Genomic DNA, 5,298 nt, shown 5'->3' with positions numbered 1-5,298 from the left:
TACACCCATGTTCACAGCAGCATTACTCACTGTAGCCAGAAGGTAGGTGCTGTGGTCGGAATGTGTCCCCAAAACTCCTATGCTAAGGCTGATGGTCACTGTTGACGGCACTAAGAGGTGGGGTAGTCTATGACAGCAGCAGGAGTGGACTCAGACTGTGGACACAGCCCAGGTGTCCACTGATGACAAATGGAAAAATCAAACGTGGTCCATCCATGCCAGGGGACAGGTGCTCACCCATCCCACTGCTCTACATGAGTTGCCGACCACTATAAACAGAAACCAACAGCTTCCAGCTGCGTTTGGCCACTGGGGAGCCCAGCGGGCCCAGGGAAGGAGAACCAGGGAGGCTAGCAGGCCCAGGGAGGGAGAACCGGGGAGCCCAGCGGGCCCAGGGAGGGAGAACCGGGGAGCCCAGCGGGCCCTGTCTCTGCTCCACAGGTAACCTCTCCTCTCCCAGCCATTTCATCTCTGGGTTCTGATGACCCTGCCCCAAACCGTGCACCTTGAGGCTGATAAAGGCAGGGTGTCAGCCGGGGCACTGCATCCCCTCACTTCACAAAAGGCCTTTTTTTTTCTTTGAGACAGCATCTTGCTGCAGTGCAGTGGCACGATCAGAGCTCACTGAAGCCTCCGCCTCCCAGGCTCAGGCAATCCTCCTGCCTCAGGCAGTACCTGAGATGACAGGCATGCACCTCCACCACTAGCTAATTTTTGTAGATTGTGTAGAGATGGGGTCTTACTATGTTGCCCAGGCGGGCCTCAAACCCCGAGCTCAAGCTATCTGCCCGCCTCAGCCTCAGCAGTTGCTGGGATTATAGGCGTGAACCACTGCACCTGGCCCCGATGGTGTCCTCGTGAGCCCTCCCCAAGCCACACTATGTGATGACGCCCGTTTCCCAGGACAAGGCCAGGGCCTGAGGAGCCTGAACAGGGCCATGGGTTGAGGAGCAGGAACCACAGAGGCCCGTGAGCAGCAGAGGAACATGAACAGATTTGTGTTTGGGATAAAATGGGGCTGGAAGTGGACGTGGGGTTAGGAGTAAGGAGGGAGATGTAGCCAGAGGCAGGGGCTGCTGTGGCCAAGATGGGGTGGGGACAGAGGAGAATGGACCCAGGAGGTTGACTCCACCTAACAGCCTGCCAGGGGCCCTGGGCAGCTCCTGCTACCCACGGGAGTACAGAGCCTGAGGTGGCTGCAGGGTCTCCAGTGTGGCCAGCACCAGCCTCTGCTGCACCCATGGGGTTGGTCATGCTGCCAATACCTGGCCTTGGATGGGCAGAGGGGTCCGTCCTAGGGGCAGTCTTCCCCCAGCCTGCCTCCCTGAGATCCCACAGCTGGTCCCACTCCCCATCCCACCTCACCCACGCTCTCGAGGTCTCGTCTGGTGGGAGGAAACGTCTTCCCCAGGGCCCTGGGCCAGTGGCTGCTTCTGGGGGCCCCATGGCTGACAGTCGCCTCTGCCCCCTTCCCTCCCCAGGAGGCCTTCCAGGTCCCTCCACAGACCCCCACGTCCTGCCCCAGGGCGGCCCTACTGATGGGGGTGGGCTGGGACAAGGGTCTGCCTGCCACCGTTTCCCTCACTGTGGGGCTAACGACACCGCCCTGTGCCTGAGGGGGCCGCTTCACCTTCGCCCCGCCTTCCCCACACCCGCTCTGCCAGGCAAACAGATCCCTCCCGCCCTCCTCATCCTGCCCTGGGCATGTTTCCTGAGCAAGGTCACTGGAGTCGCTGGAGCCCAGAGCCAATAAAACCCAGTGATGTGCACAGGCCGGGAAGCCGCCCCGCCCAGGATGTTTGCTCCGCGCCGTGCCCCCCACCGGGTTCTCGGGTGGCCTGCAAGGGGTCTCGGCTCTGCGGCCCCTGCCACCCACAGGCCCCCACTGCCCCAAGAGGTGAGGAGGTATGGGCCCAGGGCCCCTGCTCCTTCCAGAACCTCACCTGACCCCAATGGGCCTTTCATGCTGGTGCCCTGGTGGCATCCAGGCTTTGTCCCCTTCCCCTGGCTCTGCCCAGCCTGGTCCATGGGCTCTGCCTGGGACCTCCCCAGACATCTCAGCCCTCTCAGCCCACTGAAGCCATCACACCCCGAGGTCTTGTCCTCCCACATGCTCCCTTCTCCAGGCCTGGCCAGGGGCTGCCTCTGCCTCGTGAGCACCCCTGGGGCCCCGGCCCTGGGCCAGGCCGCTATGTGTTCTACTGGACTCACAGCCTCCACACACTCCCTGCGTGTGCCTCTTCCCGCCTCTCATCCAGTCTCCTCTCTCAAGCTGGAGTGAGTGCAGCTGCGTCCTTCCCTGGGGCAGCATGGGGCAGAACTTGGGGAACCTGAATCTGCTCCTCTCTCTGACTTGACCCCCACAGCTAACCCCCCTGTGCCCCTTTGCCTCTGAGCCTTCCCATAGGCTGTTCCTCTGCCTGGAATGCTGATCCAGCTCAGCCTGGATCCCATGACCCAGCCCCCTGCTGGTGTCCTGCAGATGGGTCTGTCCAATGGAGACACGTGTTCAGGGCTCAGCCAGCCCAGGCGGTCAGAGTCAGTAAGTCCTGGGCCCAGCTGTGGGGCCGCCATCACTAGCCCACTGTCCCCAGAGGGTCAGCGTAGCGGGGTCCTGGGGTCCGGGAAGAGGAGGCTGTGCACAGCAGGTTTGGTTTACGGGGACGGTGTGCACCTGACAGGGACAAGGCTGTGATCGAAGGCACAGACATGGGCTGCGTGTGGCTGGGACGAGACTTGGGAGCTCAGCAGGACTGTAAGGCTGGGTCCTGGGATGGACAGGAACTGGGGTCCTGGGGGCTTCAGGCTGGAGGAGGCGGGGAGCGGGGTGGCCCAAGGCTTGCGGCCGGGCCAAATGGGCTGGGGATCAAGGGCATCTTCACCCAGGAGTGAGGGCGCTGGCGCCTGTCAGCCCCGCGTGGCTGCTGGCCCTGTAGGGAGAGCGCCCGGCATCAAATCAATTGGAGAAATTGATCTCGGCAGGGATTTCCGAGCTATCTGCTCAGTCCCCAAAGCCTTCTGAGCCGATGAACATGGCACCCAAATCCCTGGGGAGGCAGGTCGGCGGGGAGTGCTGCAGTGTGAATGGGCCTCGGTTTCCCCCACTGCACCCTGGCTGCACCCCTCTTTGGTGACTCAATAGGCAGAGCTTGGTGGACCCCCTGCAGAAGCCCACCCTGCCCCGCCCAGAGCTGTCGAGAAGCCGTGAGGGGCAGCTCCAGCCTAAGACCCCAGGCAGCTTCCATCATTTTTCACCCTCTTCACTAATTCCACGCCTCCCGCTTCCTGCTGGGCATTTGGCTGCTCCCATCCCGGCCTTGTCTGGCTCAGCGGGGCTGGGGCCGGGGGCTGGGCCCTGTGTCGGGCCTCGGGGGACCCCAGGCTACACTCACTCTGGTCTGTGCCGGCTGCGTTCAGCTCCAGGGACAATATTTGCTCAGGAAAGAATCAAACACTTATCCTCGCGTGTATTCAGGGGAGCAGTTGTCAAACATACGTGTCCTCATTGCTCAGATGCTTCCCAGGCCTGCCTCAGCCTGGGCCTTTCTCCAGCCAGGATCTACGCCCCTCAGCCGCACCCTGCACCCTCCGGGAGGATGAGGTCCTGCTTGGCGCAGACGGCGGGAGCACGGGTCGGGGCCAGTGCTGGGCAGGGCAGTGGGGTCCCTGGGGCCGAGGGATGCCGTACCCTGGTCCTTCTCCTTCCAGCCTCAGAGTGAGGCCAAGGTGCCCCAGAGACCCCAGCAAGTCTCCCTGGGCCCACATTCTGGGCCTGGGGCGCCAGGAGAAGCTGGCGTTTGGGGTGGGGGAGGTGGGACAATTCTAGGTGGGGGGCGATGGGATTCCCGAGGCCTGCCATTTGCATCACCTACGGGTCCGCCGTCTCTCAGCAGCGCTGTCTGCTGTAGCCTGGGGAGCAGCTCCCCGCTGCACCTGGATGACTGTCATCTGCTCCTGTCCCCGTTCCCTCTCCTGGGCCGGAGTCCCTGTCCCAAAGCAGAAGAGACGGCTGCAGGTTCCCCGTCCTCACCAGCCCCCGACTCTCAGGTCCTCCTCCAGCAGGAGCCCCTCTCCCTAGTACCCCCAGGCACAATCCGCACTGGACCCCTCCAGACTGAGCCAATCCCAGCACAGCGCAGCCACCTGCACCCGCAGAAGCCTGGAGGACCGGAGCCTCCACCCCAACCTCAGCCCCCGGCTCTCCTCTATACCGGCCGCCTCCCCACCTCGCCCCTGGCTGGGCCAGCACCCAAGGCCCCCGCTCCCCTCTCAGAGACAGCAACTGCCGTCCACAGCGTCCTGTGGGGGGTGCTGGGCAGCAGGGTGGGGCCCCCAGGACAGGCGTGACCCTGGCTGACCGGTGGCTGCCCAGCCACACTCCCCTTACATCCGCGTCCCCAGAGTCCACACAGTGCAGGGCAAGCGAGGCGCTGGGGCTGCGGCCAGGGACTCCAGGGGACCTGCGTCAAGCGCTTTCGGGTGCCTTTAATTTAGCAGAGCAGCCTCAGACGTGGACCAGGTGGCTCGGAGCTGACCCAAGGGCACAGTAGCTGGCGGGCCGGGCAGGTCAGTCCCTGTAGTCAGGAACACCCTCTCGCCTGGCCGGCCTTATGGAAAAGTCGCTCCCCAGAGGGAAAGCCGGCATGGGCTGGGGCCGGACGGAGGGTGAGGCAGCCCTGAGCACTTTCAAGGCACGTCCGAGCCCCTCACTTTCCGGGAGCCCCGCCATGTGGCAGATGGCTGGAGTGGGTCGGGGTCACTGTGGGGCGCCTTCTGCCCTGTGTCCACCCCGGCCTGGCCTCAGCCAGCTCTGTCCTCGCACCACCGCCGGGCAGCATCCTGACTGGTAGGTCATGGGTGGGGGTCACTGCAGTGCACCTGGGGGTGACACGGGGCCGCCCATCCCCCCGGGGCCCTCACAGCTTGCTGGTCTGCATAAGCCCATTGGCTTCGGCGCCGTGTGCGGGCGGCATGGCCTCCTGCTGCTGCCGGCTCCTATCTGGCCGCGGCTCCATGGCGTCAGCGTCCTTGGCGCCAGAGCCCTTGCGGAGGCACAGAACCTTCCGGAAGCTCTGGCGGAAGTTGTCAGAGAGAAAGCCCTAGAGGACGGGGTTGGCGCAGCTGTTGGCGTAGGAGAGGATGACCGCGAAGAAGTAGAGGCTGGCGGAGGCGGGCTCCTGGGGCAGCGCCACGGCCAGGTTGACGATGTTGACGGTGAAGAAGGGCAGCCAGCATCCCGCGAACACCAGCACCACCACCAACACCATGCGCGTCACCTTCCGCTCCGAGCGCCGCCGC

The sequence above is a fragment of the Colobus angolensis genome, unplaced genomic scaffold (genome assembly GCF_000951035.1).
Source record: "Colobus angolensis palliatus isolate OR3802 unplaced genomic scaffold, Cang.pa_1.0 Scaffold59, whole genome shotgun sequence".
Lineage (NCBI taxonomy): Eukaryota > Metazoa > Chordata > Mammalia > Primates > Cercopithecidae > Colobus > Colobus angolensis.
This window is presented reverse-complemented; position numbering follows the sequence as displayed.